This window comes from Crinia signifera, chromosome 11 (genome assembly GCF_055691185.1).
Source record: "Crinia signifera chromosome 11, ASM5569118v1, whole genome shotgun sequence".
NCBI classification, from domain to species: domain Eukaryota; kingdom Metazoa; phylum Chordata; class Amphibia; order Anura; family Myobatrachidae; genus Crinia; species Crinia signifera.
The window spans coordinates 117,113,245-117,126,328 of NC_139227.1; the positions used below are offsets into that span (position 1 = coordinate 117,113,245).

The window sequence follows — 13,084 nt, forward strand, 5'->3', positions numbered from 1 at the left end:
AGATGGTCGGGAGATACTGATAGGGGAAAGATGATGGTCAGGTAGATCGGGGTACGGATGATGGGCAGAGAGTAATAGGGGAAATGTCATGGGCAGTGCGAGGAGGGAGAGATGATTGTCAGGGAGCGGGGGCAGATACTGGCAATAGAGAAGGGGACAGATGCAGGGGACATGGGGGCAGATGGGGATATGCTAGGCCAAGAGGGGGACAGATGTGCAGGGAGAGATTGAGGGGGCAGATTATGGGCAGGCTGATGGGGTACAAATGCTGAGCAGAGAAGGGTCGAGACACTGGGCAGGGAGAGGGGGACAGGTACTGGGCAGGGAGAGGGGGACAGGTGCTGGACAGGGAGGGGGTGAGACAAAGAGGGATAGTGAAGCTGCAGGGAGAGGCAGGAGGTATACTCAGACACAGGTCCATGCTGTGAGGGTAGCCTAAGGATCAGAGGTAGGGTGGCTATCATCCATCGATGATTTGAAATCATCGATGGTTTATGGCCGATGACGAATACTTTTGCCATCGATGGGGGAGAACCAGATGGTTTCCCTACATTGATGGCACAGCAATATCAATATTTTTATTTTTTCAAAGTCCAGGTACATGACGCATAGCTCCGCCCCCCCCCCCCCCCCCCCCCCCCGACTCCCGTGAAGCCCCCTCTCCCTAGGGGGGCACCTCTACTCCCCTGCAAATTTGAACTGTTTCATTCAAAGCCATCGATATGGCTTCTGTGGCTGACTTCCCTCATAGGAGGACCGTAGACATCACAGTCTCTTTATTTTAAACATAACATACATACATCATGGTTGCCTACCCTCCCGGAATTTGCGGGAGTCTCCCGGTTTTTGCCCCATTCCCCCGGTCTCACGGAAATACCCAGGATCCTCCCGGGTATTCAGCCTGCAAGCTGAAAAGTCGGACTGCGCATGCGCAAGTCATGATGCGCTGGGTCCTACTAGCGCGATGTCCTGCCCGATTATGTAAATGAAAGCCACAGCGGGCTCTGTGAGTAGCGCTGGATACAGCAGCTACTCATTACACAGTGGCCTGAAGTATGGAGAGCAGGAGCAGCGGCAGCGCGAGAAGTGGCGCAAGCAGCGGTGAGCGTATTTTGCTAAAATGACATGTTTTTTTGTTGTTGTTGATGAGATCCGCCTCTGGCTCCGCCCCCTTTTTCGTCATAGCGCTCGGCCCCGCCCCTACCTCCTGCTGCTGGCTGCCCTCTCCCGGAGAGGGCAGCCCAAAAGTCGGCAACGCTGACATACATACATACAGTATCTCTTATATATTTAGCCAGAACTGTCAGTCTGTGACTGTGTGTATAACGCTGGGCGGAGTCATGGGCGAAGTTATACACACAGTCACAGACTCCAGTCCTCACAAACACTATAGCTCAGCTGCTGCAGGGAACCGACAAAGTTCCCCATCATGTGCACACATCCCCACAGCCCACACACACTATGCAGTGATGGGAAGGCACCGGCACAGCCACATACCTCCCAACTTGTTCAGTGTATGAAGCGGGACCCTCGCGGCTAAAAAGGGGAGTGGTCTATGCAAATTAAGGCAGGGTATGCAAATTATGTCCCACCGGGTCACGCGCCCGTTTCATCCTCTGCGTTGCTGAATAGACGCTGTGCGCATGTGCACAGCGTCTTTCTTCTGTGGCAGACGTCAGGGGCCAGAGGGATAACATTGGGTAGAGAGTGAGGTCACGACCTTTCCAGCACCAGAAAGGATAAAACTTCTGGACTGCCCAGAGACAGCCCCTGGCTCCTCCCTCCTCTACCCCGCCTCCTAGGCTAGCTTACTTTCAGTTTTGATTGTGCTGGCAGGAGCCAACACGCATTTTGAAAGGGCTGCTGTTAAAGCAGCTTAAACTTCGTTTTTAATTTTTATTCTTATTTTTACACTGACTATTGGTCAGTGACAGAGCAGCAGCGCTGGGGGTCTGTTAGACCCCGGCACTGCGCTCCATCACCCGGAACCCGGCAGCCGCACACCTCCCACGTGGCTTCCACAGTGTTGGTGTCGGCTGGCTCCGGGCACTGAGGAGAGCAGCCGCGACGGGGACCGGGACTTCAGCGGTGACAACCGCTTTCAGGTAACGCGCTCCCCGCCGGGAGCGCGAATGCGCGCGCAGGTATAGCGGCTGAGCAGCTCGGCGGGGGGATCGCCGGGCTGCACTAGCAAGCGGCAGAACCGCCGCCTCTCGTAGTGTTGTGCACTCTGTCCCGCTGGACCACCAGGGAGACTTTGAGTGTGGGCAGCGGCGTCGGTATGCGGGGCCGCCCGGCAAGCGCCAGATCCCCGCCATTTTACCGACGCCGCATGAGTCATGAAATCCCGGTGGCCATTTGCTAGTAGGGGGAAGGGAGCCTCTCCTCACACAGCCCCTCCCCCGGAGACAGGAGCTAGGATGTACCCACGGGGTTTCCAGCCCTGATCTCTTCCTGCCTGCCTGCTGCAAGTGTAAGAAGGACACAGAGAGTTTCTTGCCGTTCTGGAGTTCCATCTCTTCACTGCTGGGCCATATGGGCAAATCCCACCTGTACCTCTCCTACTGGAGCACAGGGTACAGTACTTTATGCTCCTGCCGGCCTTTGTGCTTTGCGGAGCTCAGTGCCACTTTTATTATTATTCGCATTGTGCTATGTCTCATAACTGTGTTAACACCATCACTGCATGTCAGAAGTATAGGTGTTAGCTGTACCAGTTTAGCTGCCTCTTGTACAATCTCAGAGGACAGCGATAGTGACACAGGGACTCCTATATTGGTGTCCTGCACACATTGCAAGGCTGGCCCAAGTACCACGGCCAGCCTGGGCATATGAGTATAGCCTGATGGCGCGGCTACCCTTTCAAAAAGGGACGCCATTGTAAGGACGTAGCTGGTCAGGAGGGGAGCTTACCGCAGGGTTTTGCTCCCAGAGACCATGGTACTTTCTCTTTCAATGGTCCTGGTGACACAGCTTCACATTGGGATGTAGGAGGGTCCACAGGAGCCAGGCACCTATCCTAAAGCTTTTGGAGGGTAGGCTCCTCCCCTACTGCATCCCAGATTCCCCAGATTCCTCAGTTCGTGTTAGGTGCCCACTGGAGTGGGTGCTATTCTAAAGGGCTGCCGGAGCAGCCGAAGGAGTAGAGTTAGTTAGGGTTTTTATTATTTTATTAACTTTTACACTAGCTAGGTAGGCACAGTGTGAGGATTCTCATTAGTGAATCCTCACACTGCTAGCGCAGCAGGAGCTGACAGAAGCGCGTCCTGTCAGCTCACTGTGCACATGGGAGACGCTGTCTGGCCTCCCTGTGCAGCGCTTACAGCTTCTTTTAAGAAGCTGCCTGGGCTCCGGAGCGCTCTGAAACCGGCTTCACGCTAGGTGGGGATCATGGGGGACAGGCGCTCCGTGATGGCGGCGGCCATTTTATGCGGAGCTTACACACTGAGCTCCTGATATGAGAGGACAGCAGTGTTGTTACAGGCATGTTCCGAGTGGTCCCCAGCTGAGGGGGAGATACTGGAACTAGGAGATCCTACAATGGGAGCGGCTGTCTGGGGGTAGTTGGCGGCAAAAGTCACAGACCCCGCAGCAGCAGGGACTTGGTCCCTTCCCTCACTCTGTTTTGGCGCCATTCAGAACGCTTGCAGCGGAGCTGAGCTGGCTTACAGATCCTGACAGAGTGATTGGATTTCCTGGGCATCGCTTTCCCCATTCTGAAGACTACAGAAAGCTAAGTGAACTGAGTATATTGGTTCTGTATATAATGTTTGTACATTTAATGCTGTGACTGTGTTAATTGAGAACATCATGTCTGAGCAACAGTCTGTGGTTTTGGGGGAGGGAGCCTTAAATGCATTGAGCGCTTGCAGTGGTTGTACACTGAGATTTGTCCCTGAGCAGATAAGGGGGGCTTATGTATTTATTGCGCTGCTGTGAAACCCATGGGGAGTGAACCCCAGAGGGTAGTGCATCGGAACTTGCGTGGGCTAAGCCCTGGGCAGGTCTGAAAATGCTTTGGTGCATTACTGGACAGGCAGAGTGATGGCTGGTAACTTCCCTAGACCATTGCCATTCTCTCAGCAGTCCCCTAGCTCTGTGCCTCGGACCCAGACAGATCCTGATTTATTACAGGTCATGCAGGATACTGCTATGGGAATCAGCAGGTTTAAATTACTTGTTGGACAAGTTTTATGGTTATTCTGTGGGGACCCCTAAAAGGTCTTATTCAGTGCCATTATTAGCTGCTGATGAGGAAGGAGAGTACACAGACATACCAATCAGGGTGATATTTCTGAAGAGTCCTCAGCCTCAGGGGTAGAGGATTTTATTACTGCTGTTAAACAGGCATTAAATTTGTCTGTGAAGGATAAACTCCTGCAAAGGTTGTTTTTTATGAGACAGCGTAAAGAAACTGATATCTCCCTGCAAAGGGGCCTGAAAAACCCCTTATAAAAGGCTTCAGATACTTAAAAGATTTCTAAGCCTGTACCCCATGCCTGAGGCGCATGCTGACCTCTGGAAAAAAGTCCCAGTGGTAGATGCTTCTGTGGCACGTGTATCAAAGCCACAGGTGGAGCCACTGTGCTACCAGTACAAGGGGTAGCAGCGTTTAAGGACCCCGCAGACAGAAAGCTGGAGGGTAACCTCAAAGCAATATTTGAAGGGGTGGGGTACACCCTACGCCCTCTGATTGTTTCAGCCTGGGTCTCTAAGGCCATGATCGTGTGGGCCAGAAATTTGTGCACTATTTTACACGCTGACCCTTGTGTGTTATTGCTTGCAGAGAAGCTTAAAAACGGCTGCAGAGCATGTATTGGAGTCTGAGAGGAAGCTCTCAAAATGGCTGCCAGAGTTTCCACAGTGTCTGTAAATGCCAGGAGAGTGCTCTGGTTTAAGGCTTGGGAGGCAGATAATGTGTCTAAGAAAGCCTTAGAGGCATTAGCTTTTAAAGGAAAGCTGTTATTTGCTTCTGAACTGGAAGAGATTATTAAGCAGGCCACAGGTGGCAAAAGTACTTTCCTGCCAGTCCCTGCAGCCAAGCAGACATCAAGTTTTTCTGCTTTCAGGCCGGCCTTGCGGCCCTCCCTTAGAGGAGGTGCGTCTTTTCGAGGGCAGCCCTTCAGGGGAAAGGTCCTAAAGTCTAAATTTGGTTCCTTTCATAAGAAACCAAACACAAAGGAGAGGACAAACCATCTGCATGACTGCCAAGGGTTTTGCCCGGCGGTGGTCAAGATGGGGGGACATCTGACACTGTTCAAAGACGCATGGGCATTGTTAGACCGGGATTCTTGGGTGTTAGAAATTATAACCCAGGGTTACAGAATTCCCTTCAAAGGTCGTCTTCCAAGAAGATTCATTCCCACGCCAATACCAAAAGGGGCTCGGCTCCGTACAGCTCCCTTGGGAGCGGCTCATTCTCTTTTAGAGAAGGGTGTGGTGATCCCGGTCCCCAGAGCGGAGTGGAAAAAAGGCTTTTATTCCACTCTGTGTCTGGTGTCCAAACCAGACGGGTCTTTCAGACCGATTCTCAATTTAAAGTCGTTAATTATCCATTGGTGGGTAGACCATTTCAAAATGGAGTCTCTACGGTCAGTGCTGTTAAGCCTGGACCAGGGAGAATTTTTGGCGTTCATGGATGTCCAGGACGCGTACCTTCATGTTCCTGTTCACCCAGGACATCAGGCTCTATTGAGATAGGAGACCATGCACTTGCAATTCCAGGCGTTGCACTTCGGCCTGGCCACAGCGCCAAGGGTATTCACCAAGATAATGTCTGTAATGGCGGCTGTGCTTCGACTGAGGGGAATCACGGTGTTCCCATATTTGGACGACCTGCTGTTCAGAGCGGAGTCAGCAGACATGTTGAAGAGTCACTTGGCAGAAGCCATCGGGTTTTTGGCAGGCTCACGGCTGGCTTTTAAACTTACAAAAGTCTCAGTTGGTGCCGTCACAGAGACTCCAATTCTTGGGGGTCATTCTGGTTACCCATCTACATCGGGTATTTTTACCGGAGGCAAAGGCCAGGGATCTGGTTGCCTTAGTCCAGGAGATTCTCAGCTCTCGGAGCACATCAGTATGGAGGTGCCTCAAGCTGCTGGGGAAGATGGTGGCGTCTTTCGAGACGCGGCAGTTTGCCAGGTTCCACTCTCGGGTGTTCCAGTGGAATATTTTGACGGCTTGGTCAGGAATCACACAGACCATGAAATCCGAACAGATAGTGCTGTCTTCGGAAACTCGAGCCTCCCTGAAATGGGGGACAGACGTGGACTCCCTTCAGTGGGGTCGGTCACTGCAGTCCTGGAGCTGGCTGGTAGTCACTACCGACGCCAGTCTCAGGGGCTGGGGGGGCAGTAGTCTTGGACCTGCGTCTGCAGGGCTTGTGGACTCCAGAGGAATCTGCCTTACCGATCAACATCTTGGAACTGAGAGCTGTGTGGAAAGTGATTTCTCTAGCGAGAGACAGTTGGCAGAGGCTCCCTTTAAGGATTCAGACTGACAACGCCACAGCTGTGGCGTATCTGAACCACCAGGGAGGCACACGCAGCAAGCTGGCTATGTGGGAGGTGTCCCGAATCTTCTTGTGGGCGGAACAGAATGTTCCAGCATTATCAGCAATATTTATACCAGGAGTGGAGAATATAGAGGCCGACTTCCTGAGCAGGAAGGAGCTGATGGAAGGGAAATGGAGCCTGAACCCACAAGTATTCCACCAGATTACACGGAGGTGGGGAACCCTGGATGGGGACCTGATGGCATCCAGATTCATCCATCAGGTACCCAGGTTTTATGCCAGGATGAGGGATCCACTGGCAGAAGCAGTGGATGCCATGTCTATCCCCTGGGAGGGGAATTCTCTTTATGTTTTTCCGCCAGTTCCAATGCTGGCAAGAGTGTTGAAAAAGATACAGGCCCCGACAATTCCAGTAATTTTAGTGGCCCCAGATTGGCCAAGGAGGTCCTAGTACTCGAGGCTTCAGAGATTCTCTGTGGACTCATGGCGTCTACCTCTGAGGTCAGACCGTCTAAAACAAGGACCGTTTAACTATCTGGATTCAGCTTGATTAATTTTGATGGCCTGGCTGTTGAAACCGCCATTTTGAGGAATATAGGATTCTCAGAGGTGGTGGTTAACACAATGATTAAAGCCAGAGAGTCTTCTGTAAATTATTATAGGGTCTGGAAGACCTATATTCGATGGTGTGAAAGATAGAAGTCACACACATCCCGATTTAAAATGGCTAAAATTGTTGGAGTTTTTTTACAGAATGGACTTTCCTCTGGGTTAAGCCTTCAGTAACTCAAAGTACATATCTCGGCCTTGTCAATTTCTTTCCGAAGAAGGGTTGCATTAATACTGGAAGTTCAGACCTTCCTGCAGGGGGTTTCTCTATTGAAACCTCCCTACAAGCAACCAGTAGCACCAGGGGAATTATCTCTGGTTCTGGAGTACCTTAAAAAGGCGCCTTTTGAGCCGTTAAGGTTGGCTGACCTTAGTTTCCTTACAGGGAAGCTGGTATTTTTGTTGGCGGTGGCGTCAGCAAAATGAGTATCGGAGTTGGGAGCTTTGTTCTACAAGTCTCCCTCCCTTATATGTCATGATGATAGGGCTGTCTTTCGGACAGTACCCCAAGATTTTTACCAAAAGTAGTCTCTGCTTTTCATCTAAATCAGGAGATGGTTCTGCCTGTGTTTCAACCCCCAGAGGGTTCTAGGAAAAGGGACAAATTGAGGAATTTGGATGTTGTGCGCGTCTTGCGCGTTTAGGTGGACAGAGTTAAGAGTGTCAGAAAGACTGATACTTTACTGGTTTTGTATGACATACACAAAATTGGTTGACCTGCTTCTAAGCAGACCATTGCTAGGTGGTTGCGCTCTGTTATTGTGTTCGCATATACTAAAGTTGGTAGGCCTGTACCGGCCAGGATTAATGCGCATACCACCAGGTCGGTTGCCACCTCTTGGGCGGTTCGACATGGGGCAACAGCTGAGCAGGTTTGCAGGGCTGCCACTTGGTCATCTGTTCATACTTTTGCCAAATTCAATAGGTTCCATGATTTCGCGTCGGTGGACGCATCATTCGGGCGAGCAGTGATGAGAACTGCAGACCTGAGCGTACCCACCCAAAAGGACCGGCTCTGGAACGTCCCAATGTGAAGCTGTGTCACCAGGACCATTGAAAGAGAAAAAGGGATTTTTGTAAGAACTTACCGTTCGAATCCCTTTCTCTGATATGGTCCTGGTGACACAGCGATCCCTCCCTTACGCTCAGTAAGTATGCCAGTGTTCATGATGTTTCATGTTATAATTGGTTGAAAAGTTAAATTTAAAATTGTGCATATAATATGTGCAGGCGTTGTACTGAGTTAATGTATTCCAGTGGCTTTGAAAGATTGAACTGAGGAATCTGGGATGCAGTAGGGGAGGAGCCTACCCTCCAAAAGCTTTAGGATAGGTGCCTGGCTCCTGCGGACCCTCCTACATCCCAATGTGAAGCTGTGTCACCAGGACCATATCAGAGAAAGGGATTCGAACGGTAAGTTCTTACAAAAATCCCTTTTTCCCAGCTATCACGCGGTTCTGGCGGTCATTTTAACATACTTGCCGCCATTGCACGCTGCTGGAGGCTCCTGACTACTAATGCCAGGGCTGTGCTCAAGCTTGTCCTGGTTAACTGCATATTGAATGCAGTAGCTTCCCCAGGTTCTGTGATCAGACAGTGGGGTTTAGAGCATAGTGGGACAGTATTGGGCTGTATGTAAATTAGGTCATAACGCTCCTGTGTTATATACCATGGTGTTGTTGATTGGCCTTTGGCAGCTCATCTCCTTATACTGTCTCTCTTATCCAGTGATTCTATCTCTGGTTACCTTTACCTACTCTTTCTCCGTGTGTGTGTGTGTGTGTGTGTGTAGTGTATATATTGGCAGGTGGAAAGTGTATAACTCCGTTTACACTGTCATCTGAGGCATGTCCCTGTTGCCTTCCCTGATGTATTTTTATCTGTGACATAGAGATCGTTAGATTTCTGCAATAAGCCTCTAATTGTGCAATGTGTATCTGCTGGCTGGCCCCTTCTTGATTTCTTCCAGAAAGATACTGTGTTCTCAGATTACAGTTTATGGGGGGACAGTTTGCTGCCAGCTAGGTCATACAGAGGACAGCAGAAAGTCTTATACCCTGCTATCAGAGTGACACAGAGGTCACTCTATTAATCGAAGGCAAGGGCAGCAATGTCTAATGCAGATAGCATGACTTGTATGTTACTCATGAGTTAGCAAAGTTTTCCATAGCAAGTCAATTAGAAATCACAGTGTGTGCAGCCATTACAGTTCTGGTCCAGACACTTAATGTAAGACACCTCTGCTAACTTTTAAACCCTGTCGGAACATAGCCCAGGTTCCTGTTTTACCCTAATAGAGCAATAGCTCAATCAGCAATAGCTCAATCAGCAACGCTCCCGTCTCTTAAGTAGACAAGGTGCACGGCTATAAGAATTCAGTCCCCACAATACCAGGGGTTATTTCATGTTCTGACAGGGCACTATGGCAAACGTCACCAACGGTGGACTCTGAAGTGTAATTTCTCCACAGGATAACCTTCGGTATTCCTGGTCATTGGAAGTTGGAACATTGCACTGTCACATATAGAGCTGGTTGTGGTGTGTACACACAATACAATCCAGTGTGGGATCTGACTATGTAGTCGGATTTACATTAGGATCACATGCATGTAGCATGCAGATCACACATTTGAGATAATTTGACTGGCCTCTAGTAGCCTTGCACCCCAGCGGGGTAGCATTTTTGGGAGATGCAGCTGTGGAGGTGCAGTACGAACTGTGTAATGGTTGGCATTACTACCTCACGGCACTGATGTCAATCTATATTCATACCACACTGGATATGCCCAATCTCGTTTGAGATTACATGGGAACACCAGCTGTTATAGATAACATGGGTTCCATTCAAACAATGCCATTACCCTAACGATGTGGAGTTTATGTATATTCTCCCCGTAATTGCGTGGGATTACTCCAGGTACTCCCGTTTTCTCCCAAAAACAATTCGGTTTGTCATTTCTTATGGTTCTCCTTTAAGTTATGTTAGCGGAGTAACACTGGCTGTAGCTTTTATAATTAAAAGCTAATATGGCCTTGACTATGCATCCCTTCAGGGACGCAATCTCACTTTGGTAGAAGTTTTACTGGTTGCCAATGTTGACGGCCTTGTTCATTTCAGCGCCACCATATGCTATATACCAATATGTTGCCTCTTAATCTGTACGACCTATTGTATAGGGGTACATGAATGCATATGTTTATGTTTGTAGGCATTTGTGTATGTACGTGTGTGTGTATATATATATATACATGTACATACACAATATATATATATGTGGATATATATAGCGGTGCTGGGCCAGCATTCTCGCTTCTTACATTCAAACAGCGGTTCGATATAGTTTCCTGTTTGTTTTCTAATGTATCTACATACACATACATTATAACCAAAACTGATCCTTTTGGTAAATCCGTGTTTTATACACGCAACAGTACATCTTAAGGCATAGACTGGAAGATGCTTCTGTCTTGAAACCTAAGTGAAAAAGACAGTCCTGTGGGATTTCTGCAAGGTAGAATCTTGGTTTCTAGGTCACCCTGTGCAGATCCAGTCGGGTGATGCAAAAAGGGTGGTTTTTTATCAACCACTAGGGTGACACTCTGAGTGGGCCGGCTATGAGCCTACGGCCACACCACCCTGAACACACCTGATCTCGTCTGATCTTGGAAGCCAAGCAGGGTCAGGCCTGGTTAGTACTTGGATGGGAGACCGTCTGGGAATACCAGGTGCTGTAGGCTTAGGCCTCCCGCTTCTTCCAATGGGTGCAGCGCAAGATCCCGGCCTTGTTAGCAAAACTATACCGGCAGATGGACCCTCCCTTCGGAGGTGTTCCTGTGGTTGGTAGGCCATTGGGGTGGACCAATGGTAGATTGATGGCTTTTCGTCACATTTACCAGGTCACCCTGTATGTGTCCAGGTCTCGAGACCCTGCAGGTTACAGAGTCCACGCTCTGTTATGTCAGTCCAGTGGCTATTCGTTCGGAGGTAGGCTTTTCCCCATTTTTGCTCCTCCTCAAAGTAATTTGTACATTAAAAGTGGAGGTGGGGGCACCTTAATCCAGGAGAATCTGGTTCTCGGATCTGCGGACCCTGTCAGGGGTCTCTCTCATCTGTCTGCCTCTGGGGCCAGAACCGCTCACAGGGCTGTTAAGACAACCTTATTAAGAGCCACGGGATTGAATTTAATCCCAGAATTTACCGTTTGTCTAGGGTTTTGTCCTTTTGGTAGAAGTAGTGGGGGCTGGCCTCCGCCTGTTTTCTTTAAAGGAACAGGGCTCGGCTCTCTCCTTTGTATTCCACAGCCTATGAGCTTTGTGGTACGATCTCCGCTCATTCTGGCAGGGGGTCCTGCATATCCAACCTCTGGTTGTTACAAACATGGTGGTTTGATAAAATCTTTCTCTGATTCTTTGGGCCCTTTAGGGCTCTTTACAGGCTAACTGGGACAACGGTTTTCCTGTTGACCGTTGCTGCTGGGTGTCTGCCCGGCAGGCTCTGTCAGGTCAATCGCCTTTCATAGTCTTTCATTCTCATAGAACGGATTCTTTGAAACGTTACTTTACACCTCACAAGGTGGTTCCTGAATTTCAGGTCATCCAGGAGATAGTGATCCCTGCCCTTCGTAGGCTGGGGGTCTCTCCTAGGCAGCAATCAACTGGAGATGGTCTGTGCTTTGCACGTCTATGTACATCACGCTGTGATACTTTGGCCATCTGACTCTCTCTTTATACACTAGAGAATTCATAAGAGGGGCTGGTCTGCTACCATGCAGACTATGGCCAGCCGATATCTGCGGTCATTTATCAAGCAGGATTCCTTGTTCACCTCACTCCCGGTTCTTGCAGGGGTACGGGCTCATTCCACTACATCTGTGGGTGTGTTTCAGGCTTTTACAGGTGGTGCAACGGCAGAGCAACTTGGCAAGGCGGCAACTTGGTCGTCTGCCAACGATTTCTTACGCTTTTTTGCGTTTTTTATGTTTGCCTCCCAGAACTCGGCATTCGGACAGAATATACTGGCCGTGGCACAGGCGCGTCCCCACCCTTAGGTGGCTGCTTTAGGACATCCCAATGTTATCCCTCTGGCCCCTGACGTCTGCCGCAGAAGAAACCGAGATTTATGTCTTACCTGTTAAATCTCTTTCTTCGAGGACGTCAGGGGCCACAGGGATCCCTCCCTGCCGCGCCTGCTTCATGGTATTGAAGTTCATAGTTCCTCCGTTGAGTGAACTTAGTTAAAAGTTCCTTTGTTGAGGTACTTATACATGTCACAGTTATGGTTTCTCTGTTGAGCAACCACACACACATATATTGGTTGAATGTGTTACTGTATGGGTTTCTCTTCCTTCTATCTTGTCTCCTGCCTGGCTTTGGGAAAAACTGAAAGTAAGCTAGCCTAGGAGGCGGGGTAGAGGAGGGAGGAGCCAGGGCTGTCTCTGGGCAGTCCAGAAGTTTTATTCTTTCTGGTGCTGGAAAGGTCATGATCTCACTCTCTACCCAATGTTATCCCTGTGGCCCCTGACGTCCTCGAAGAAAGAGATTTAACAGGTAAGACATAAATCTCGGTATTCCTTATGCTGGGGGGACTCCCAACTGCCCCCCCTCTCCGCACACGCTGCTCACAGCCTCACCCCGCCCCCTTCATTCTTTAATTCTTTAACTTAACTGGCACAGTGCCAGTATGTGTGCGCAGGCTGGCAGAGGGATTCAAAGAGTCTCTCCCTCCCCACATGTGTCTGCTCTCTGCTGCACCGGCCTCTGAATGTATGGCAGGAGTCAGGCCGGCCTGGCCTGATGAAAGGGAGCAGAAGAGGACACAAGCAGGGTGCCTGCCACTGGACCAGAAGACATGCGGGTCCCAGTGGCAGAAGGGTGAACAGAAGGGACAAGCAGCCTGCAGTGACCCTGGAAGCGGAGGTCCCCATAGGATGCAATAGTTCATTGGTCCGGCGTGTCCCCAAA

At 49.9% G+C, this 13,084-nt stretch overlaps 1 non-coding gene across 1 annotated transcript; it reads left to right on the forward strand.

The window, feature by feature from the left end:
• Window positions 1–10,742: 10,742 nt before the first annotated feature.
• On the forward strand, window positions 10,743–10,861 carry LOC146046457 (5S ribosomal RNA). The gene has a single exon (XR_014465897.1). It is a non-coding gene; the product is annotated as a 5S ribosomal RNA (ribosomal RNA).
• The last annotated feature ends 2,223 nt before the right edge of the window (window positions 10,862–13,084 follow it).